The sequence below is a fragment of the Zingiber officinale genome, unplaced genomic scaffold (genome assembly GCF_018446385.1).
Source record: "Zingiber officinale cultivar Zhangliang unplaced genomic scaffold, Zo_v1.1 ctg251, whole genome shotgun sequence".
NCBI classification, from domain to species: Eukaryota; Viridiplantae; Streptophyta; class Magnoliopsida; order Zingiberales; family Zingiberaceae; genus Zingiber; species Zingiber officinale.
Window position 1 is genome coordinate 358,713 of NW_024589922.1, and position 26,699 is coordinate 385,411.

General features: G+C 39.6%; 1 non-coding gene across 1 annotated transcript; it reads left to right on the top strand.

Moving 5' to 3' along the window:
• Positions 1 to 15,329: 15,329 nt before the first annotated feature.
• LOC122037315 lies at positions 15,330 to 15,435 on the top strand. Its single transcript, XR_006127616.1, has one exon. It is a non-coding gene; the product is annotated as a small nucleolar RNA R71 (small nucleolar RNA).
• The last annotated feature ends 11,264 nt before the right edge of the window (positions 15,436 to 26,699 follow it).

The following is a 26,699-nucleotide window of genomic DNA, read 5'->3' on the forward strand; positions in this document are numbered from 1 at the left end:
GGACCAGGAAGAGCGTCAGTTGAGGAACAAGACTCTCCGGCTGGTTAAAGTCGGATGTCAGCATCATTCGGACGAGGAGGCTACTTGGAAGCTCGAGGATACGATCCGAGTTCGTTATCCCCATCTTTTCACTTGAGGTATGTTATTTAGTTTACCGTTCAGCATTTATACTTTCTGTCTATTGTTAGTACTTGCAGATGGTAGATAACGAAATTTGGGGACCAAATTTTTATTAGTGGGGGAGAATGTAAAATACCGAAAATAGGAGAATATTAATAAGGGAATTTTCCGGAATTTTTGGAAATTTTTCGAGAATTTTTCGGAGCTCGTATGGACGAGTTCACGGGGATAAAAACGGGGTTCGGGAAAGCCTGTTTAGGCTACCCTGTTTTAATGAGGAAAAGATTTATTTTCTTTTTTTTTCTTTTCTTCTTCTCTTATTCTTTTCCCGCAAGCCGTGCGTGCCCTATTTCCCCGACCCCGAGCGGTTCCCCTTCTTCCTCTCTTCTCACTCGGCGACATCTTCTTCTCATTTCTTCGTTCCTCTTCTCGGCCCCGTTTACTTCCTCTCCTCTCTGCGCCTTCTCCACCCGACAGCACCGCCGGGTGCTCTTTCTCCTCGCCGAGCGATGCGCCGCCGCCACCATAGTCGACAGTCGGTCGCCTTTCCAGTGCCGGCACTCCTTCCTCCTCCCTGTCCAAGCGCCGGCAACGTGCGGGCACAGCCCTAGCGCCGGCAACGTGCGGGCACAATCCTAGCGCCGGCCACCGCGTGCCCTAGGTATCGCCTCTGCTGATTCACCACTACTGAGCCTCTCTGCCGACGCCGACCCACCTTCACCGGCCACCAGGTTCTGCCGAGCCCTAGTCTTGATCTTCTTCTTGATTCCTTTGATTCCAGCACTGAGGGTTTGTTCTACCAGGATTTTGTGTTGTGGAGTACCTGATTTCCAGGCGCTAATCCTCTCAGGCAGTAAATTGCCTTGGCTGAGATTGAAGGTTATTGCATGGGTTCCAGCAACTACCTCTGTTCCGGCAGCAACGTTACCGGTTGAGGCTTAAGAATTAGGTAAGTGGAGGAGGTAATTTTGAATACGAATTAGATTTAATTCTAGCTATGAAAAGGATAGGGTTATGGGGGCGATAAGAAATGATTAGGGTTAAGGAACTAATCCTAGTTGACCAATTGATTTTATTTAATTAAGGTTCGATAATTGTGTTGTGTTGATTAGTTGGATTTGTTTTAGGTAGATTGAGATTTATGGTTTAGGGGTTTTCTCTAAAATTGTTCTTAAAGATTTTTTTTGGCTATTCGTTTAATTTGTAGCTAAATAAAAATGTATGTTTGGTATTACAGGACTTTGATGCGAGACGAGTATCTCGGAGTTGAAATTGGACCTTTCTTTTGTCGGAGGCCGGTACTTTGACTTATGTCTTTTGATATGCATAATAATGTATTTAACATATAGCAATGATTGTGTTTTCCATTTGTTTCGGTTGGTCACTACATGATCTGTTATATGTTGCTTGTTTACTTAATATGCAGTGCATGTTATTATTTATTTGACCATACATGCTTTCGGTAGTGATCCAACCATATGATACATTATGTTCAGGATCTAGGATTTATTTGATACCCTATCTATTTGTGTACCTTCCATCTGATACATTGACTTGTGGTACACCTTTTATTTATGTGTGGATCTTGCTATGCTATTCATGATATTGCCATGTTTAGAGTCATGCATCATCTTGCATGATTGCATGCTGTGCAGTTGTCTGCTCCATTATTATGAGCTCATCGCCAGTTACATGTATCTGTACACACCACCACTCATGGGTTAATGGTATATCAGACAGGTGTGTTGCAGTTCTGCTGTTTGGCTCCGTTGGTCTGGTGACTCAGCGTGGTAGTCGGCAGACAGTTTCGCTATATTTGGCTCCGTTGGTTTATTGTTGCTGCGTTGTAGCCGGCAGGCAGTTGGACTTTGTTTGGCTCCGTTGGTCCCCTCATGGGTAGTGTGACTCAGCGTAGTAGCCGGCAGAGAGTCCTCCCCGTCATCGTGTACCGGGAGATGAGAGCATTGCGCTCCCCCATTTATTATTTCGGGGTAGGAGTATGTGTATACTCCGACAGCATCCCGTCCACTCGGTCACTCATCAGGGGCAGTGATGTCAGTGTGCTCGGTTGTCACAACCCTACCCACTCAGACTCACCATTGTGTGTGAGATGGCTGACTGGCGTCAGGGGTGACCATGTCATTGGCATCATATGCATGATGCATTTATTGTTTGTGTTTGCTGCATTTACTTGCTGCATTTATTTGGATGCATATGATTGACATGCATACAGGATTATGACACCTTCGGTCTGACGACCTGTTACCTTTTTACCTTGATCCTGGTTAGTACAGTTTTCTCCAATTTTTGTTTTAGTTGCATTTATCCTTCTCGTATTCAGGAGACTGTACGCATGATTAGTGTTGTCTGTTATTTACTTTATTTTGCATATCAGTTGTACCTGCTGAGTGTTGGACTCACCCCGCCTCCATTGTTGTTATATTTTCAGGTTGAGGCTGTCCGGAGCAATTCCAGTCGCTAGTCCCCATCTGCACGTAGTGCTTGTCGTCTGCTGGTCTTGAGTTGTTATTTTATCTTAGTTTCTCTATCAGACTTTGTTTTTAGTCTTGTATTGTTTTACATATGGATATTGTATGGATTCTTATCGTTTGATGGATTTTTGGTATGATTTGGATTTATTCTACTACATGCCTGCCTAGACGGCAGAAGAGGTGAGTTCATCGGATTTGAGCTTTACGAGTGTAGTTGAGTAGGGTTGATTTTGAGTCATGGTATTACTGCTTTGGTTTGCTTATATTTATATAAACTGCGTGGTGATGGTTTATTTACATGTTATTATTCCAGCCGCATGTGGCTGAGGTATGTGAGTATGTAGAAAAGTTTCAGATTGTCCGCCGAACAGGGGAGATGTTGTCGAAATTTTCTCGGACAGGGACTCCTCCGGGGCGTGACAATTTAGATCTCACTTGGTTACCAAGATTCATAAACCCTAATACTTAAGCCTGGAGGTTTAGAGTTCGAATCCTGGGGGAGGCAAAAATCCACTGACCAGGGGTGGAAAGTGTAACGCCCGCCCTCCCTGCTACTAAAGGGACGGGGCTACTTACTTACTTAACTATTCCAGGATACATGCATATTTAAAATTTCTTTCAAGTAACATAAAGCAGCGGAAATGTCATGAAGTTATACTGGAATGTAACATAAATACAATTGGTTCGTGTCAGACCTAACAGAAAAAAATAACATAGCAGGTCTTTATTTGTCTTAGCCGAGCCACTGCCACACACACCTCCTCGCCTCTCCTGCAGCTCCCTTAGATCATCCATTCCTTGCCTTTATCTGTGGTACAAGGAAAGCAAGCTATGAGCACACAGGCTCAGTAAGATCCTTTTCCTACTCACAAAAACTGTATCTCATATCATAGTCATACAAGCATATAATCAATGGAGACAAAATCATCTACATTATATCATGTGAACATAGCCTCCTATCATATCATATTATTAAGAAACATCATACTCTGACATATCATAAATAAAGGAATCATGTGATGTGAATCATAGAAGCATAACATATCATCAGGTCATATGAATCATAAACAAAACATCTCATAACATCGTGTCCTATAAATCATAAGAGTATGTCATAACATCATGTCATATAATTCATAAAAACATATCATATTATGAATGGGTGCATTATGCAACATGTCTTTTTAAAACATATGCCATGTCAAGTGCAAGATGTCTTTAAACATATCTTTTAATACTTAAACATAATATCATCATCATGAGGGCCCGGCTTGTACCACATACATACATAATTGCGCGCAATCCCTAGGACAGGGTAGCTAGCCCTAAACCTACTAGGGATCTAAACCCGTTCATAGTCCGTCGGCCTAGGGGCGTACTAAGGAGCCCATCCCTTTTTACTAGACCCGTTCATAGTCCGTCGGCCTAGGGCCGCTTATGGAGCCCACCCTTGGTACAAGCCATACAAAGTAAAATACATGTCATGCATATCATATCATCATAACTGTCACATCATATCATCATAAATGTCATGCTCTTGTCTTAACATGAAGAGTGCTCTTAATCCCAACTTAAGGGAAGCAACTCTTAGCCATTTACTTATCATATCATAAGGCATACATACTTGGGCACATAGTAATCATAAAAGAAAATCATTATCATGCCTGGTTCATAAGCTTACGTAAATGAGCATGCTACATATTTTAAATCATACATGCTTGGGTACATAGTCATCATAAAAGAATTATTTCATGCATAGTTCATAAACATACATAAATAAGCATGTTACTTGTCTTATCATAAAGCATGCATACTTAAGCATAAAACACATCATAAGAGTCATCATCATGCATAGTTCATGAGCATCCTTAAATAAACATATAAAGCATCATAGGAAAACATAATCATACATGAAAAAAAACATTTACTAGCATCTCCCATTTCACATCCTAGTATGGGAGACAACTAGCAAAGTCATAATTGGGTTTCTAACCCTAATTTCATATGGTGGCCGAAAGTCACCATGCTTAGTTTTAGGTTACAACAACATATAAGCATGTGAACCTTAAATCAATTTCATGTCATACACTATAAAGAATATCATGAGCATAGGTAGTAGGTTCTAAGCTTCCTAGGCCTTTTAACTTGGTTGTGGCCGAACCTTTAAGAGCATGAAACCAAGTTTTATACAAGCATAAGAATCCAAGCTAACTTCATATCATATCATAAGGGAAATCCATGAGCTTGCTAAGTTTAAATTTAAGCTTCCTTGAACCCTAGAATATAGTCATGGCCGAAAGTTCATGAAAGGGAAATAAACTTCTAAGCAACATATAAACATGAATACCTAGCCAAGTTCATGTCATATCATAAAGAAGTCTATGAGCATGTTAAATTAGGTTTCAAGCTTCATGGAACCCTAAAACCTCTCATGGCCGAAACTTCATAAAACAAGAGATAAACTTCTAAGCAACATACAAACACGAATACCTAGCCAATTTCATAACATATCATAAAGAAGTCTAAGAGCATGCTAAATTAGGTTTTAAGCTTCATGAAACCCTAAAATCTCTCATGGCCGAAACTTCATAAACCAAGAAATAAACTTCTAAGCAACATACAAACATGAATACCTAGCCAAGTTCACAACATATCATAAAGAAGTCTATGAGCATGCTAAATTAGGTTTTAACCTTCATGAAACCCTAAAATCTCTCATGGCCGAAACTTCATAAGCCAAGAAATAAACTTCTAAGCAACATACAAACATGAATACCTAGCCAAGTTCACAACATATCATAAAGAAGTCTAGGAGCATGTTAAATTAAGTTTTAAGCTTCATGAAACCCTAATTTCATCATGGCCGAAACTTCAATGAACAAGAGATAAACTTCTAAGCAATATACAAACATGAATACCTAGCCAAGTTCACAACATATCATCAAGAAGTCTAGGAGCATGTTAAATTAAGTTTTAAGCTTCATGAAACCCTAATTTCATCATGGTCGAAACTTCAATAAACAAGAGATAAACTTCTAAGCAATATACAAACATGAATACCTAGCCAAGTTCACAACATATCATCAAGAAGTCTAGGAGCATGTTAAATTATGTTTTAAGCTTCATGAAACCCTAATTTCATCATGGCCGAAACTTCAATAAACAAGAGATAAACTTCTAAGCAATATACAAGCATGAATACCAAGCCAAGTTCACAACATATCATCAAGAAGTCTAGGAGCATGTTAAATTAAGTTTTAAGCTTCTTAAAGCCCTAGCATATTCATGGCCGAAACATAGCAAGAAGAAGATCAAGCTTAAACAATATCCAACATAAATTTTTAACTAAGTTCATATCATAACATAATAAGATCCATGAGCATGGGTTCTTCTCCTTTTATTTTTATTTTTAAGTGTTCTAACCTTTCGAAAATATTGTAAGCGACTTGTACCACAGGTGAGGGGATACTTACATCTTTGTTTGATTTACTTAAGGAGGAAATCTTGCTTGTGGAGCCTTCCTAGAGAGGAACTTCTTGTTTTGTTTGGGTTTCGGCAATGGGGGTGGGGAGATGCTCTTGGTCACGGGGAAAAGGAGGAGGGAGGAGGAAGGGGAGAAAATGAATTTTCTTCTTTAATTTCCCCTTTTATTCATCATGAGAGGAGGAAGGGAAAATGCACTTTTCCTTCTCCTTTCTTTTACTCCTCCTTAATGAAAAGAGGAAAGAATCCTCTTTTCTCTTGATAGGAAGAAGGCTACTATAACTTCTCCTTCTAAATGAAAGAAGCTCTTTTCTTACTCTTAACTATACTGTCACTTCTCTCTCTAACAATAACTTCTCTTGGTCTATTGGTTAACGCATACATGTATCTAGTAAGAGATCCAAGGTTCAAACCTTGGTCATCTCTTTTTTTTTTTTGGTTCTATTTTTATTATTTTGTAAATTTACACATAAGGCCTATTTTTATTCATGATAAAAAATATGTCTAAAATCTTGCTAAGTACCCTATGGGTGTTACAGTCCCCCATACCTCATAAAAGTTTGTCCTCGAACTTAAAATAATTTCGGGTACTTTTGTCTCATATCGTCTTCTCGCTCCCATGTGGCTTCTTCGAACCGTTGAATTTGCCACAGGACCTTTACTAATGGTACCTCTTTGTTCCTTAGTCTTTTGATACTTCGATCCAATATCTGAACCGGTCGGTTCATGTAACTTAGGTCCTCTTGTATTTGTACGGTTTGTGGTTCGATCACTTGGTCTGTGCTCGGAATACATTTCTTTAGCATCGAAACATGGAACACATTGTGGATAGCTGGCATCTCCTGAGGTAGCACTATTTCGTAGGCCACCTTGCCAACTCTTTTCAGAACTTGATATGGGCCTACATAACGCGGGCTTAGTTTTCCCTTCTTTCCGAACCTCATCACTCCTTTCATAGGAGCTACCTTAAGGAACACTGCATCTCCGACACTGAATTCTAAGGGCCTTCGTCTTTTATCTGCATAACTCTTTTGTCGGCTCTGAGCTGTTTCTATTCTTTGGCGGATGTTCTGTATAGCACGGGTGGTGTTGTCAATGAATTCTATTTGGACTCCCATCTCCTTCTTTTCACCATCTCGTACCAGCATATAGGGGACCTACATTTCCTTCCGTACAGATCCTCGTAGGGTGTCATTCCAATAGTAGCCTGGTAACTATTGTTGTATGCGAATTCCGCTATACTTGAATATCGGCACCAACTCCCTTTGAAATCTAAGGCGCAAGCCCGTAACATGTCTTCTAGTACTTGATTTACCCTTTCCGTTTGTCCGTCAGTCTGAGGGTGGAAGGCAGTACTGAACAATAGCTTGGTGCCAAGGGCTTTTTGAACACATTCCCAAAAATGGGAAATAAAACGACCATCTCTGTCAGAAATAATGGTCTTAGGAATCCCATGTAATCTGACAATTTCTTTGACATATAATTGAGCTAATTGTTCAACAGAATAGGTCATCTTAATCGCCAGAAAGTGGCTAGATTTCGTCAATCTGTCCATGATTACCCATATAGCGTCGTAACCATTTGTCGTCTTAGATAATCCCGAGATGAAATCCATAGAGATATCTTCCCATTTCCATTCTGGAATTCGGATTGGCTGTAGTAATCCTCCAGGTCTCTGGTGTTCTGTTTTAACCTGCTGGCAGATCAAACAGGTACCGACATACTGAGCCACGTCTCTTTTCATACCGGACCACCAGAACTTCTTTTTCAGATCTTGGTACATCTTAGTGGAACCCGGATGCATCACATAGGGTGTTGCATGGGCCTCTTCCAGTATCTTCTTTCGCAACTCTGGATCCCCTGGAATACATAATCAATCCCTGAGATATAATATTCACTGTCCTCAATACGGAATCCGTCATCTTTTCCCTCTAAGGTTTCTTGCTTAATCCTTTGGAGGCTTTGGTCACTAGTTTGCTTTTCCAATATATTGTCGAATAATGTCGGTGCTAAGGTCAGGGTAGAGAGTTGCCCGGACATATTTTCGACCCAGTGACACGTAATGTTTCTCGGCTTCCCAATAAATTTTACTATTGATTCGCCTTCAGCATTAGATAGTGATTCACTTTCAGTATCAGATAAAACTTTAGTATATTGACTAAAATTAGGTAGCTGACCTGTGACGACCGTAGAAGCATTGGCCGCATCCTCCTTGGTGATGGGGAAAATTCTGGCATCCGTCGCTACTGGCGGAGCTTCCAATCTCCCTTGACTTATCTGTGGGCCTTCTATCGCAGCTTGCAGTAGGTGTAGCTGTGGGGGAGCACCTCTGTTCTGAACTTGAGGAGGGGTAGGTGTCTGGATCTGTGTAGGACAGTTTCTGGCCATATGTCCTTCCATTCCACAGCTGTAGCATCTATTTGTACCTATACGACATATTCCCGGGTGTTTCTTCCCGTAGGTGGTACACTGAGGAAACGTGAGCTGCTTGTTTGCTGGATGTTCGCTCTCCGCAAGTGTACGGAAATGTCGCAAGTAATATAAAAGATTATCGTATCCACAGGGACTGGAATAAGCACTAGAAATGTCTCAATGCGAATTAGCCAAACAACTATCCAATCGTTTCAAAAGCAAAGTAAGGTAAACAAATCTAATCTTAAAGATCAACTAACAAGAGTTTAGTGTTTTGGGGTATGATAAAGGGAGATTCTAGGAGTTTCGATTTCTTTGTATGATTTCTCGAATGTAAATGGTTCACCAATTCTTATCCCTCAATTGCCAAACATGTAGAAAGTTGCCGGTTCTCTCTTGCAATAGACAACCGGCTAAGGACTGAGAAATGTATCTAAATAGGATTAATTAGACATGAACATATGTTGTCCTTACACAGAAGTGCACCTATTACTATGCCTTCCTCGGATATCAACGTAGAAGCCCACGACTTATCAATCTATCAAGATACAAGAAACTAATCACAAAATCCATCCTACTCTCTTGAATATTCCTATTTCCTCTTCAAGATTGTCTCTCAAACGTCCTTACACGGGCTTGCACCTGTCACGTGGATCCCTCGGATGATCGAGTGAGAGTTTATCTTTACAAAGTCCATAAGAAATTCAAACAATTAATCAAGAATGAGAATTAAGCACAAATCATCTTTAATCGTTCAAGATCCAATTGATACAAGCAAGATAATGTCATTGAAACAAGAGAATGGCAAATCCATAAGAGATTACATCAATCCATCATACAAATACTCCCTTCATCCTAGAATACAAGATCTACTCCATGAATCGAGGAAGAAAACCCGAAGAAATAGAGAATATAAGCATTCCTTAAATCCCCAATCCAAGAAACCAAGAAAAGGGGGAAAAGAGAAAACTTATCTACGAAGAAGCTTCGTCTTCGGATCCAATCCTCGCTCCGGAGCCGGAATCGCCAAGAACTCCCCTTGAATCGCCCAGAAATCCTCCCAAGAATGGGAGGAAACCACCAAATCTTGCCTTCTCCCAAAGGGGGAGAGATCCCCTTTCAATTCATGAAGGAGGGTTTAAATAGAGGAGGGAATCGGGCGCCACACGGCCCCGTGACATGGTCGTGTGAGATTCACACGGCCATGTCCAGTTCCTTCTCTGCCAAAACTGCACGGCCGTGTGGTTCACACGGCCACAGCCTGCTTAGTCTCTGGAAATGCTACACGGCCGTGTGGTGCACACGGCCACAGCCTGCTTAGTCTCTGGAAACCTCACACGGCCGTGTAGATCCACACGGCCATGTAAGGCTTCTGCTCTGGTTGGCTTCAAATCTTGACACGGCCGTGTGAAGTTTACACGGCCATGTCATTCTCCACTTCTGTTGGTGCCAAACTCCACACGGCCCGAGCTCCATACCAGTGCAGGGCCGTGTGAGGTACACGACCCGGTGCTTTCTCCCTTTGTTTCCTCCAATGCTTGCCCAAGGATGTAGATTCTTCACCAAATCGACTCCTGTGTACAGAAAATGCACAAAAAGAAGATCTCCGAACCAAAAGAGTAAATATGCTAAAAGGAAAGCTGGAAGTATAAAAATGCATAGATCAAGCATGCTCAAAGTATGTAAATGTGCGTAAAAACATGCATAAAAGAGTATATAATCTACGCACATCACACCCCCAGACTTAAACCTTTGCTTGTCCTCAAGCAAAATGTCGCAGTCTAAATTCATATGTTCTACAACACATTCATAAAACCTAGTGCACTTTCCTAACTCTATCAAAAAGTTTCATTAGAAAGCATGATCATAGAAACAAGTAAAGTATGGTTCAAGCATAAGAATCTTGTGCACAGTGTAAAAGTAACTCAACACTCTTCAAGTTTCAATCCATGTCCTAGTCAAGTCGTCATCAAATTTGAATTCCTAGTGTTTCCAGTGAAAGACAAGTAACCAGTGATAGGCACTTACTCACCATTCACTTGGTTCATATTTCTCAACTAACCCAAGGTCTCAAAGGTGTGCTCAATCTCAAGAGAAGCTAAACAGTCATTTCCCCAGTAACCTAACTCGATCTCAAAGGGGTGACTTGCTAGATTCCACTCATGACAACTGTTTTTTATATCCCTTATTATTTTTTTTTTTTAAGTGTTTGCATTGTGCAAAACTTATTCACAAATGTAATTTTTAGCACACATGTTGGGATATTTTGATTTTTCCAAATGAGCTTTAATGATTTGAGCCTCATCCAGTAACCAAAATGAAAGTTGAGAAATCACCATGGAAACCAAGTACTAAGCAAACAAGATGAATCATGACTATTTCAATGACATCAACTATTCAAGCATCAAGCACAAGTGTAGTGAAGATAAAATCCTTAAGGTTGAACCAAAACTAAAACTCATCACCATAAGATTCTTAGCTTGTTTCATGCTACCCAAGATAGAGAAAAGAAGTACATAAAGTTTACTACTAGCATCATTCGAACATCATGAATCAAGACAATACTCGTGCTAACATTTCACTTGAATCCAAGAAAGCATATAAGTGAAGATTTGATGTTCTCAAAAAAAATTTTTTTTTTTTTTGCCATGATGCCATGATTATTTCAAAAATAAGCAAAATAAAGCAACAAGCAATGAAAATAAGAACCAACATGAAAAACTAACAAAAACAAAAAGAAACTGAAAACCAAACTAAACAGTACATAACACCCCCCCAGACTTAAACTTTTCATCGTCCCGATGAAATCAATATGGTGGAGGAGGTGGAGGTGGACGAGGGAAAGGAGGTCTACGACGTGGTTGGCCAATAGGAAAACTAGGAAAACCTGGAATCTCACCCAAAGATCTATGATACTCATATAAAGCATCTACTTGTTGGATAGTAAGCATCATGCTCTGCATAAAATCTCTCATCCTAGCCTGATCAGTATCATAATCCTGCACAAACTCAGCCACTTGACCTTGGAAATTCCTCGTAAACTGAAAATGATTTTGTACCTCCCTAAACTGATCATCAGATAAAGAGAAGCGCCCCTCCAACATTTTTCGTTGGGAATCTTGCTTCTCATGAAGTGATTCTAGAGACGTACGAAAATCTGAAAAATCAAACCTAGAAGATCCCGTGCCATATGCAAAAGAATGCCTAGCGGGCTCCATAAAACTAGAAGGCTGCGGGTGTCCATATGACGAGGGCTCATGATGTGGCTCAGTGTCTCCAGGTATAGAAGGGTTATCCTCAAAATCTAACTCGGAAATTACCCAATTAGCCGGGTTACGAATAGTAGTTCGTTCAGGAAAAGGAAGGGGTAGAGGAGAACCAGTCCTCCTAGGAAACGCAAAACCATTCTCATCCCGAACGATCATTTTCATAGCAAGACATGCATCAATGTCAATCATGTCATTACCATGAATTATTTCCAACCCATCAACATCAAGATTTAAATTACAAGCTATTCGGGTAATCAAACCACCAAAAATAATTGATCCCGATGACGCCCTAGCAGATCTTAATAAGGTTTGAACAAAATGAAAACCAGAATCAAATTCAACCTTATAAAGCATAGCCCATAAAGCATAAAGCTCTATCTTCTTAACCACCCCATCACTCTCTCCCCTACCAAAAATAGTTTTACCCATGACTCTATGTAGGTACCTAAAAATGGGGTTTTGCATATGGGAGGCCTTAGCTCTTGAAGGCTCATAAGATTGATCTAACCCAGTTATTGCATTCCAAAAATGATTCCAATTAAACCTTGGATCAAACCTACGAGGGCTACCGGTGGTTAATCCAAAACAAGAATTAAAGTCACTAAATGCCCATAGAAATTCTTGATTCATTAGTCTAAAAGAGATTTTTCCAAAATAATCATCTTCATTAGTAAAATGGACATCCAATGAACTCAAAAATTCCAAAACAAGACGAGGATATGTAGGCAAATGGGTGTACATAATATCACTCCAATCCAAAAACCCAATCATCAAATCTACATCTTCCCTAATTCCAAGCATATCAAGAACAGTTGGGTCCATATATCTAGTACACACTATCTTTCTATTGACAAGAATTGCAAATCTAGTTTCTTGATCATCATTTCTAAACACAATATTGAATTCATTGTCATTACCTTCGTTGCGTGAAGTCCTTTTGCCTTTGCCCTTCACTGGTTGCTTTCCTTTGTCCCTTGATGGCTCCCTCTCTTTGTCTCCACTAGATCCACCACCTCCTTTGCGAAGTCTCTTCAAAATATTGGACATCTTGATGAGTTTAGATAGGGGAAGAATTATCTAGAGTTGTGGAACTCAAAGAACAAAACTTCAAAGAACAAAAGATCTTAGGTTAAGAGAACAAAAAGTTCAAGTTTTAGAGAGGAGGAGAATCGGATCTAAGAGATCTCGAGAGATTAGAGAGGAGTTTTTAAGAGATTGGGAGAAAAAGATATGTTTTGGAGAGCTGGGGGTGTGCGGAACACGGCCAAGATCTGGCCGTGCGAGGTAGGAAGAAGACTTTAATAGTTCTCCTACACGGGCCGTGTAGATCTACACGGCCTCCCCCTCTTCCTTCTCTGGATTCCTGACACGGTCGTGTCTGTGACACGGCCTAAACCTCCTCTTTCACCGGTTTCTTCGCACGGCCGTGTCTGGGACACGGCCTCTTCATCTTTCCTCTCGGGATTCTTTACACGGCCGTGTCTAGGACACGGCCTATACCTTTTTCTCCTCGGGAGATCCCACACGGCCGTGTCTGGATGACACGGCCCAAGCACTTCCCTTCTCTGCAACCTTTGCCTGGCCGTGTATAGCACACGGCCTGACTCTGTTTTGCACCTAACCTGAAAACAAAATCAAAAGAATGCATCAAACTAAAAGAAATTACAATACAAATCAAAACTAACTAAAAGAACCCTTGGGTTGCCTCCCAAGAAGCGCTTGTTTAAGGTCTTTAGCTCGACCAAACTTTATCATTCGCTTCTTTTCCTCGCCCTTGGAGGACAGATATACTTTTCGTTTTTGTTGGGAGATCTTCTCCCAACATCTTCCACCACATTGTCTCCTTCATTTGGTGGCCTTCCATGAGGATGGAAATTCCATTCCTCAAGTTTATAAATGCTTGTCCTGCTACAAGCATTTAAAAGAGACGAGACATGGTTAGAGATATTAGATAAATCATATTCCAACTTTTCCTTACCAATTACTAAAGAAAGCTTATGATTTTTGACATCAATTATAGCTCCAGCTGTAGTAAGGAAAGGTCTTCCTAATATGATAGGAATCCTAGGGTCCTCTTCCATGTCCAACACGACAAAGTCTGTGGGAATGACATTCCCATCCACCTCTACTGGCACATCTTCTATAATACCCAAAGGGTACCTGTAGGAATGATCGGCAAGTTGAAGTGCCATAGTAGTAAGTTTAATGTTTTTGAGACCTAATTTATTACAAATTGAATAGGGGAATGAGGCTAACACTCGCCCCCAAATCACAAAAAGCTTTTTCAAAAAATTCTTTTCCTATGTTGCAAGGAATATAAAAGCTCCCTGGGTCCTTCAGTTTTGGAGAAGTGTTCTTCTCAAAAATAGCACTACATTCCTCACTAAGCGCAATGGTCTCGACCTCTCCTCTTCTTCTCTTATTTGACATGAGATCCTTCAGGAATTTGGCAAATTTAGGCATTTGTAGAATAGCATCAATAAGAGGTACCTCTACACAAATTTCCTTAACCTTTTCTAGAAACTTGCCAAATTCTTCATCCTTCTTGAGCATTGTAAGTCTCTGAGGAAAAGGGACAGCTTTGCTCTAATGGTTCAGTGGAAGAGTCTCTTCAACCTCAATGGTACTCTCCTCTTTAGCTTGAATCTGATTTGGTATAGGAGGAGAGAGCTCTTCTTCTTTTTGTATCCCTTTTGAAGCAGTCACTTGGGAGTCTCCCAAGGTCCGTCCGCTCCTAAGCTCAATCCTATTGCAATGCTCCATAGGATTCACATCAGGTTTTCCTGGAAGCTGTCCTGGTGCTCTGGATGATGAGGAAGCTAGTTGGGCAATTTGACTATCCTGGATCCTTTGATGCTTATCAGAATTATCCATTCTTTGAATGAGCTTTGCTATATCTTGCTTCATTTCATTCTGACTTGAGACAATTTCTTCAAGCATCTTTTCAACATTTGACTTTGGTAAGCCTTGAGAAGATAGATGTTGAAAATTTTGTTGCCCAACTTGAAAATTTGGTCTTGCCCCCATAGATGGTCCTTGATCTTGATTATTTCTGTAAGAAAAATTTGGATGACTCTTCCATCCAGGGTTATAAGTATTTGAGTATGGGTTGTTCTGCCTTTGATTGTAGCTCATGATTGCATCACATTGTTCAAGTTGATTGATTTGTGCAGTGATAGCTCCCAATGGACATGAGTCATTTGAATGCTCTGAACTCCCACATACTTCACAAGATGTACTAATAGCATTGACCATATTAGCACTAGTCCCCATATTTTCAAATTTCTTTGTAAGAGCATCCAATTTTGCAGACAAAAGAGTGACTGCATCTACATCAAACTTCCCTGATGCTTTAATTGTTGGGTTTACAGAGGAATAGCCACCACTTCTTTCATTTGCCCATTGATGATGATTTTGTGCTACACTTTCAATGATTTCTTCGGCTTCATCTAAGCTTTTGTTCATAAGTGCCCCTCCAGCAGCTGAATCAAGGGACACTTTGGTATGATAATTGATACCATTGTAAAAAGTGTGCAACACTAACCATCTTTCCAACCCATGATGTGGGCATTGTCTGAGCATACTATTATATCTATCCCATGCTTCAAAAAGAGATTCTGAGTCAGTTTGCTTGAAGCTCGCAATTAAATTTCTCATATGAGCTGTTTTGCTTGGTGGATAGAACTTATCAAGAAACTGTTGCTCGCACTACTCCCAAGTGGTGATGCTATTAGGGGCTAAAGAATTCAGCCATTGCTTTGCCCTATCTCTTAGAGAAAACCCAAATAATAATAATATAACTGCATCTGAAGGAACTCCATTCATTTTCATGGTCCCACATATTTCATAAAAGACCTCTAAGTGTTGATTGGGGTCTTCATGAGGTCCTCCACCAAATTGGTTCTGCTGCACCATAGATATGATTGCGGGTTTGATCTCAAAGTTGTTAGCTTCCACTGAAGGTCTTGAAATACTAGATCGAAAACCTCTTGCATAGGGTGCTGCATAATCCTTAAGTGGTCTATTTGCTATGTTCAAATGTTCCTGTTCTTCAATTTGCCTTTGCAGAATTCTTCTTTTATGGAAGGTTCTATCAATCTCAGGGTCAAAAGGAAAGAATTCCCCTGCAAAGTTAGATCTTCGCATACACAAGAACAAGATAGCAAATGACAATTCAACAGAAAAAAGGAAAATAAAAGAATAAAAAATGCAGAATTAAATTTGTACAAAAAGAACTAACAAGAAGTGAAAGTTATACAAGAAGGTAAAAACAGAAATCTAATGATTAGTTACAACTATGCAATATGAAAGGAAAACAAATGTTATGTTTAGTCTAACTCAATTGATAATTCCTAATGTTATAGCGCAGTCCCCGGCAACGGCGCCAAAAACTTGTTCGCTCTCCGCAAGTGTACGGAAATGTCGCAAGTAATATAAAAGATTATCGTATCCACAGGGACTGGAATAAGCACTAGAAATGTCTCAATGCGAATTAGCCAAACAACTATCCAATCGTTTCAAAAGCAAAGTAAGGTAAACAAATCTAATCTTAAAGATCAACTAACAAGAGTTTAGTGTTTTGGGGTATGATAAAGGGAGATTCTAGGAGTTTCGATTTCTTTGTATGATTTCTCGAATGTAAATGGTTCACCAATTCTTATCCCTCAATTGCCAAACATGTAGAAAGTTGCCGGTTCTCTCTTGCAATAGAAAACCGGCTAAGGACTGAGAAATGTATCTAAATAGGATTAATTAGAAATGAACCTATGTTGTCCTTACACAGAAGTGCACCTATTACTATGCCTTCCTCGGATATCAACGTAGAAGCCCACGACTTATCAATCTATCAAGATACAAGAAACTAATCACAAAATCCATCCTACTCTCTTGAATATTCCTATTTCCTCTTCAAGATTGTCTCTCAAACGTCCTTACACGGGCTTGCACCTGTCACGTGGATCCCTCGGATGATCGAGCGAGAGTTTATCTTTACAAAGTCCATAAGAAATTCAAACAATTAATCAAGAATGAGAATTAAGCACAAATCATCTTTAATCGTTCAAGATCCAATTGATACAAGCAAGATAATGTCATTGAAACAAGAGAATGGCAAATCCATAAGAGATTACATCAATCCATCATACAAATACTCCCTTCATCCTAGAATACAAGATCTACTCCATGAATCGAGGAAGAAAACCCGAAGAAATAGAGAATATAAGCATTCCTTAAATCCCCAATCCAAGAAACCAAGAAAAGGGGGGGAAAGAGAAAACTTATCTACGAAGAAGCTTCGTCTTCGGATCCAATCCTCGCTCCGGAGCCGGAATCGCCAAGAACTCCCCTTGAATCGCCCAGAAATCCTCCCAAGAATGGGAGGAAACCACCAAATCTTGCCTTCTCCCAAAGGGGGAGAGATCCCCTTTCAATTCATGAAGGAGGGTTTAAATAGAGGAGGGAATCGGGCGCCACACGGCCCCGTGACACGGCCGTGTGAGATTCACACGGCCATGTCCAGTTCCTTCTCTGCCAAAACTGCACGGCCGTGTGGTTCACACGGCCACAGCCTGCTTAGTCTCTGGAAATGCTACACGGCCGTGTGGTGCACACGGCCACTCTGGAAACCTCACACGGCCGTGTAGATCCACACGGCCATGTAAGGCTTCTGCTCTGGTTGGCTTCAAATCTTGACACGGCCGTGTGAAGTTCACACGGCCATGTCATTCTCCACTTCTGTTGGTGCCAAACTCCACACGGCCCGAGCTCCATACCAGTGCAGGGTCGTGTGAGGTACACGGCCCGGTGCTTTCTCCCTTTGTTTCCTCCAATGCTTGCCCAAGGATGTAGATTCTTCACCAAATCGACTCCTGTGTACAGAAAATGCATAAAAAGCAGATCTCCGAACCAAAAGAGTAAATATGCTAAAAGGAAAGCTGGAAGTATAAAAATGCATAGATCAAGCATGCTCAAAGTATGTAAATGTGCGTAAAAACATGCATAAAAGAGTATATAATCTACGCACATCACTGGACCACTCTTGGAATCATTCCATTGCTTCCTCTTGCCACTGTGATTTCCTTTCCAGCTGGTTCGGGTACTTTGTGATTTCTGTCCTCCTGACTGAGTTTGATTCTTGCCCTCATTCATCGCCTTTTGATAGTGTTCCGTGATCAGAGCGCTGCAGATTAATTCTTCGGCGGTCTGCGGTCTATTAACTCCGCCGGCCACGTTCAGGGCTATCTCAGGTCTGAGCATCTTCTTCATAAGTTTGACCCTTTCTCTCTCCGTGTTGACCAACTCTGGGCACAGGCGTGCTAGGTGGTTAAATTTCTTAACAGCTTCATTGACTGATAGATCACCTTGCCGGAACTTGGTGAACTCATCATAGTGTTTATTTGTGACTCACATATGGAAAAATTCTTCGAAAAATTCCGTCTCGAAGTCTCTCCATCTCATCTGATTTATTTGTCTTTTTTGCTTTCACTCTGTCCCACCACATCCTGGCATCTCCAGTAAGGCAGAATGATGCGCATTTGACTTTTTCATGCTCCGGCCAATCCAGTAACTCCACTATGCTCTCCACAGTCTTGAACCAGGCCTGTGCGTCCCATGGTTCACAGTTACATGAGAAAGCTTCCGGCTTCAGTCTCTGCCACTGAATCAGATATGCCTCCTAACGAACCACTGGAGCTGGGCCTACCGGTGGTGCAGGTGCCGGTGGTACTGGTACAGCTGTAGGTATTACTGGTACTACGTTCTGGTGTCCTGGCGGGGTGGCAGGATTCCCCTGTTGATTCAGCAAAGTAGTGATCATCTGCTGCTGTTCCGTAACCTGACGCTGGAGCTCGGTAACTACATGCATCAGATCAGGTGGAGGTGATGTCTCTTCTGTTCTGGTATTACGTCTTCTAGCCATCCTTGTCTTCATTAATGACAATCGAGCTAGCGTAAGTTATTATCGTTTCTAACCAGGCTAACGAAAGGGTATCATCATTTCTAATTATTTGTAAGGTTGTTGTGTTATCATCCCTAACCTACCATCATGCAACCTAAACTAGAACTGTGACCTAAAAGAATAAAGTAAGCATGCATACTATTAAAGCATTATAAATAAAAGAAAAATAAACTAAGCATAAGCATCATAAAAAGAAATATACTAAGCATAAAAATTCTTACTTGGAGCGGCAGAAAGAGACTCGATGTGTGTGCAGTGGAAAGGCGAACTTGGCTCTGATACCAAACTGTAACGCTCGCCCTCCCTGCTACTAAAGGGACGGGGGGGCTACTTACTTACTTAACTATTCCAGGATACATGCATATTTAAAATTTCTTTCGAGTAACATAAAGCAGCGGAAATGTCATGAAGTTATACTGGAATGTAACATAAATACAATTGGTTCATGTCAGACATAACAGAAAAAAATAACATAGCAGGTCTTTATTTATCTTAGCCGAGCCACTGCCACACACACTTCCTCGCCTCTCCTGCAGCTCCCTTAGATCATCCATTCCTTGCCTTTATCTGTGGTACAAGGAAAGTAAGCTATGAATACACAAGCTCAGTAAGATCCTTTTCCTACTCACAAAAACCGTATCTCATATCATAGTCATACAAGCATATAATCAATGGAGACAAAATCATCTACATTATATCATGTGAACATAGCCTCCTATTATATCATATTATTAAGAAAAATCATACTCTGACATATAATAAATAAAGGAATCATGTGATGTGAATCATAGAAGCATAACATATCATCAGGTCATATGAATCATAAACAAAACACCTCATAACATCGTGTCCTATAAATCATAAGAGTATGTCATAACATCATGTCATATAATTCATAAAAACATATCATATTATGAATGGGTGCATTATGCAACATGTCTTTTTAAAACATATGCCATGTCAAGTGCAAGATGTCTTTAAACATATCTTTTAATACTTAAACATAATATCATCATCATGAGGGCCCGGCTTGTACCACATACATACATAAATGCGCGCAATCCCTAGGACAGGGTAGCTAGCCCCAAACCTACTAGGGATCTAAACCCGTTCATAGTCCGTCGGCCTAGGGGCGTACTAAGGAGCCCATCCCTTTTTACTAGACCCGTTCATAGTCCGTCGGCCTAGGGCCGCTTATGGAGCCCACCCTTGGTACAAGCCATACAAAGTAAAATACATGTCATGCATATCATATCATCATAACTGTCACATCATATCATCATAAATGTTATGCTCTTGTCTTAACATGAAGAGTGCTCTTAATCCCAACTTAAGGGAAGCAACTCTTAGCCATTTACTTATCATATCATAAGGCATACATACTTGGGCACATAGTCATCATAAAAGAAAATCATTATCATGCCTGGTTCATAAGCTTACGTAAATGAGCATGCTACATATTTGAAATCATACATGCTTGGGTACATAGTCATCATAAAAGAATTATTTCATGCATAGTTCATAAACATACATAAATAAGCATGTTACTTGTCTTATCATAAAGCATACTTAAGCATAAAACACATCATAAGAGTCATCATCATGCATAGTTCATGAGCATCCTTAAATAAACATATAAAGCATCATAGGAAAACATAATCATACATGAAAAAAAACTCTTACTAGCATCGACCATTTCACATCCTAGTATGGGAGACAACTAGCAAAGTCATAATTGGGTCTCTAACCCTAATTTCATATGGTGGGCGAAAGTCACCATGCTTAGTTTTAGGTTACAACAACATATAAGCATGTGAACCTTAAATCAATTTCATGTCATACACTATAAAGAATACCATGAGCATAGGTAGTAGGTTCTAAGCTTCCTAGGCATTTTAACTTGGTTGTGGCCGAACCTTTAAGAGCATGAAACTAAGTTTTATACAAGCATAAGAATCCAAGCTAACTTCATATCATATCATAAGGGAAATCCATGAGCTTGCTAAGTTTAAATTTAAGCTTCCTTGAACCCTAGAATATAGTCATGGCCAAAAGTTCATGAAAGGGAAATAAACTTCTAAGCAACATATAAACATGAATACCTAGCCAAGTTCATGTCATATCATAAAGAAGTCTATGAGCATGTTAAATTAGGTTTCAAGCTTCATGGAACCCTAAAACCTCTCATGGCCGAAACATCATAAAACAAGAGATAAACTTCTAAGCAACATACAAACACGAATACCTAGCCAATTTCATAACATATCATAAAGAAGTCTATGAGCATTCTAAATTAGGTTTTAAGCTTCATGAAACCCTAAAATCTCTCATGGCCGAAACTTCATAAACCAAGAAATAAACTTCTAAGAAACTCTCGCTTGTTGGTTCTTCATTGAACTTGAACTTATCAAGGCATCTCCTTGTGGCGTTCGAAGACTTATCAACCTCAATCCCAAGGTTGTGGCGTCTTCCATCTTCTATACCAAGGTTCGTGCTTTTCTAAGCATTGGGTCGAGGTTTCTTTTCATCCATCTTAACGACTTAGACATTCCTTCTTTCTGTTTTCAATTCGTTGTGGGTTCTTGAGATATCTCTCTCGTTGGGTTCACATCATTTGGTATCAGAGCCATGTTTTTCTAAATCGATTTGGTTATCCTTTTCTCTTTGTGCTTGAAACTTTGTCAATTTGTTCAAAATTATCTGCTTATCATTATCATCTCAATCCTAGTGAGTTTTATTCGTCTTGGTGCTAGCAAATTATTTTCGGTAAAAAAAAAAAGAGTTGACATTTAAAAAAAAAAAATCGGAAAAAAAAAATTGTAAAAAAAAAAACGCCGAAATTCAAAAAAAAAATTTATTTTTTTCAGCAAAAAAAAAAGGGCCGAAATTCAAAAAAAAATAAAAAAAAAGTTGAGTGTAGGGAATTGTTATTTCTATACTAGTACTTTCCAATTTTGCATTTCTTTTAAAGTTTTGCCTATTATATTTACACTTTCCAATTCCGTATTTTTCTTTAATAATTTGCCTAGTATATTTGTACCTTCCAATTCCGTAATTTCTTTAAAGTTTTGCCTAATATACTTGCACTTTCCTATTCCTCATTTCCTTTAAAGTTTTGCCTAATATACTTACACTTTCCTATTCCGCATTTCTTTTAAAGTTTTGCCTAGATTTAATTCTACACCTGCCTAAATTAAGTTCTGGCAAGATCCTTTTCAGTTCTTATTTCAAATATCTTTATCTCTTAGTCTCGCATTCGCATAAGTTTTGCCTAGATTCAATTCTAGCAAATGTCCTTTCTGAACTTAATTTAATTTTTCAATTCTGCAATTTGCATTCTTCTATCATTTCCTTTCTTTTATCCTATACCTTTGGGATTTTCAATCAGTCAATGATCGTTTACAAGGAATTGCCACAATTCTAAGTTCCTTAAAGAGCTAACATTAGCGAGTTGAGTGATTGAGTGACAACAGATTGCATTAATGGTGACAAGTGGAGAAGAAGCAAGACCTAGAGAAACACTTGAACAACGTGCCTTGAGACAACACTTGGAACGCATGGAAATCAGATTCAATCAAATCCTCGACAGATTGGAGAGACAAGATGCTGTAATTACTGAATTGCAAAATAGCCAAGCTGGTAGAGTTCCCACACGAATTTCAAGGCAATATAACCGTGAAGACAACAACGATGATGATGATGGCATTTCTGAGGACATTGATGATAGAGTTTCTAGTGGCAGATCTGGTGGCATCAGAATTGGTGGTAGAAGGGGAAGGATGACTGATTATGTTGATAGAAACTTGGGAAATATCAAATTGAAGATTCCTTCTTTTCAAGGCAAAAGTGATCCAGATGCATATTTGGAGTGGGAAAAGAAAGTGGAATTAGTATTTGATTGTCACAACTACTATGAAGAGAAGAAGGTAAAACTTGCTGCTGTCGAATTTATTGATTATGCTATTATTTGGTGGGATCAAGTTATTCTAAGCAGGAGAAGAAACAACGAGAGACCCGTTGGCACTTGGGAAGAGATGAAATCAATTATGAGGAAGAGGTTCATTCCATCACATTACTATCGAGATTTGTACCAACGGCTACAAAGTCTAACCCAAGGATCCAAGACCGTGGAGGAATACCACAAAGAGATGGAGATTGCCATGATTCGAGCCAATGTGGAGGAGGACTGAGAAGCAACCATGGCAAGATTTTTACAAGGTTTGAATTCAGAAATTGCAAATATAGTAGAGTTGCAACATTATGTGGAGCTTGAAGATATGGTGCATATGTCCATGAAAGTTGAAAGGCAACTCAAAAGGAAGGGTTCAATCAAACATGGTCAAAGTTCTAATTCATCCACTTGGAAATCTAGTTGGAACAAAAGAGATGATAAAGTTGCATCAAACAGTAAGACCGAGTTTTTGAAGAATAAAGATGCTAATTCTCCATTGGTTAAAGGTAAAGAACCTATCCAATCTTCAAGAAATAGAGATATTAAATGCTTTAAGTGTTTGGGAAGAGGACATATCGCTTCACAATGTCCAAACAAAAGAAGTATGCTTTTGAAAGAAAATGGTGATATTGAAACTGAGAGTGAGTCTGAAGATGATAATGCCTTGCCACCATTGATGGAAAGTGATGTAGAAGAGTATGCCGTTGAAGGTGAAGCCCTTGTCACTAGGCGTGCTCTAAATGTGCAAGTGAAGGAAGAATATGAAGAACAACGAGACAACATACCTTTTATTCATCATGAGAGGAGGAAGGGAAAATGCACTTTTCCTTCTCCTTTCTTTTACTCCTCCTTAACGAAAAGAGGAAGCAAGAATCCTCTTTTCTCTTGAGAGGAAGAAGGCTACTCTAACTTCTCTTTCTAAATGAAAGAAGCTCTTTTCTTACTCTTAACTATACTGTCACTTCTCTCTCAAACAATAACTTCTCTTGGTCTATTGCTTAACGCATACATGTATCTAGTAAGAGATCCAAGGTTCAAACCTTGGTCATCTCTTTTTTTTTTGTTCTATTTTTATTATTTTGCAAATTTACACATAAGGCCTATTTTTATTCATGATGAGAAAAATATCTAAAATCTTGCTAAATATCCTATGGGTGTTACAGAAAGTCCTAGTGAGTAATGACACGGCAAAGGGTCGTCGGTCGACGACAATAGAGGTCGCCAAATGGGCCGTCAAATGGGCCAAGAGTAACGACCCGGCCCTCTTGGCCCATTTGGCGGCCCATTCGACCTCTCATGTCGCTCGTGGACTCCTTGGATTTTTGCCGGCCCCAGGATTCGAACTCTAAACCTCCAGGCTTAAGTATTAGAGTTTATGAATCCTGGTAACCCCCAGGATTGAAACCATAAATAATTTCAAATGGAGAAAATTTAGTCGCAGAATGTATGCTCCTATTGTAAGCAAATTCAACATGAGGTAGACAATCTTCCCATATTCTCAAATTCTTGTTAATGACCGCACGAAGTAAAAAAGGACCAGGTTCGATTGACCACTTTAGTTTGCCCATCAGTTTGGGGAGAACAACAATTTAGTTCCTAATTTCCCCCACAAAGTCTTCCAAAAATAACTCAAAAACTTTGCATTCCTATAAGAGACAATGGTCCTAGGCATTCCATGCAACCTAATAACCTCTTTAAAGAACAATTCAGCTATATGCGATGCATCATCGATTTTATGACATGGAATGAAATGTGCCATTTTGGAGAATCTATCTACCACAACAAAAATTGAATCTCTCCCCCTGTTGATCTGGGGTAACCCCAAAACAAACTCCATTGAAATATCAGTCCAAGGTTCACTAGGTATAGGCAAAGGGGTATACAAGCCATGGGGTTTCAATTTAGATTTAGCTTGTTTGCAAGTGATGCACTTCTCACAGATTCTTTCCACGTCACATTTCATATGAGGCCAAAAGAAATGATCCTGTAAAACCCCTAAAGTCTTAGTAACGCCAAAATGACCCATCAAACCACCACCATGGGCTTCCCTAGTGAATAATTCACGTAACGAACACATAGGCACACATAATCTATTTTCACGAAATAAAAACCCATCATGCCTATAGAACTTACCAAATGTAACCTTATCGCATGCTTTGAACACATCAAAAAAATCAGTATCATTAGTATATAAATCCTTGATATATTCAAATCCAAGTAACTTCGCATCTAAAGTGGACAGTAAAGCATACCTTCGAGATAGTGCATCAGCAACTACGTTCTCCTTTCCTTGCTTGTATTTGATCACAGAAGGAAATGTCTCAATGAATTCTACCCATTTAGCATAGTGTCGGTTCAACTTATGTTGGCTCTTCAAATGCTTTAGAGATTGATGATCTATGTGAATCGCGAATTCTTTTGGCCATAGGTAATGTTGCCATGTCTCCAATTCTCTCACCAATGCATACATCTCCTTGTCATATGTGGGATAGTTGAGAGTGGCTCCACTCAACTTCTCACTGAAGTAAGCAATGGGTTTCATCTCCTGCATAAGCACAGCACCTATACCAACACCAGAAGCATCACATTCGATTTCAAATGTTTTAGAAAAATCTGGTAGGATTAGTAAAGTAGAACTTAGCTTTTCTTTCAAAATGTTGAAGACCCTCTCTTACTCCTCTCCCCACTTGAATGACTCATTTTTCTTGATGACTTTAGTAAGAGGAGTTGCAATATTGCTAAAATTACGAACAAACCGTCGATAGAAGCTGGCCAAACCATGGAAACTCCTCACTTGGCTAATTGTTGTCGGTGTTGGCCACTCTTGGATTGCTTTCACCTTTTCCTCATCCATCTCAATGCCTTTAGTACTAACAACAAAATCAAGAAACACGACTTTCTCCGTACAAAAGGAGCATTTAACGAGGTTAGCAAAAAGCTTTTCTTCTTTTAGCACACTCAAAACTAACCTTAAATGTGTAACATGCTCTTCTAAGTTTCTGCTATAATTCAAAATATCATCAAAATACGCAACTACAAATTTTCCTAAGAAAGCACGCAAAACATGGTTCATCAAACACATAAAAGTGCTAGGAGCATTAGTTAAGCCAAAAGGCATTACTAACCATTCATATAAGCCATGCTTGGTTTTAAAACCAGTTTTCCATTCATCACCTTCCTTCATCCTAATCTGATGATATCCACTCCTAAGATCAATTTTTGTGAACACACAAGAACCATGCAATTCATCAAGTATATCATCAATCCTAGGAATTGGATGGCGATACTTTACCGTGATGTTGTTGATTGCTCGACAATCCACACACATCCTCCATGTTCCATCCTTCTTGGGAACGAGTAACACAAGCACGGCGCAAGGGCTCATGCTTTCTCGAACATACCCCTTATCTAATAATTCATTAACTTGCCTCTGAAGTTCCTTTGCTTCCTCCGGATTGCTAGGCAGGTCGATTTGGAATGGATGTTCCGGGTATGAAGTCAATTTGGTGCGCAATTCCTCTAATTCCATGTGGAACTTCTTCAGGAAAGACCACCTCGAATTCCTGTAAGAGAGAAATAATAACACTAGGCAAAGAACTGATAAGGTCATTAGTGCTCAGGAGTGCCTCCTTATACAAAAGGATAAGGGGCAGCTGATTTGAAAACAAAGCTCCTTTGATCTCACTTTTTTTTTTGCATAAAAGCTATTTTTCTTTCTCTCTCCTTTTTTTTTTCCTTGCCCACTTCTTTTGTCTCTTTCCTCTCATTTTCTTTCTTCTCATTTTCTTTTCCTCGACTTCTTTTTTCTCAATTTTTTTTTTCTCAATTTCTTTTTCTTTCTTCTTTTCATTTGCTTTTTGTAGTCTCAACTGGTCCTCCATAACTTGTCTTGGAGTCAACGGTACAAGAATAATAGGTTGTCCTTTCAAAATAAAACTATACCTATTTGTGAGGCCATCATGTGTTACCTTTCGATCAAATTGCCAAGGTCTTACCAACAATAGATGGCATGCATG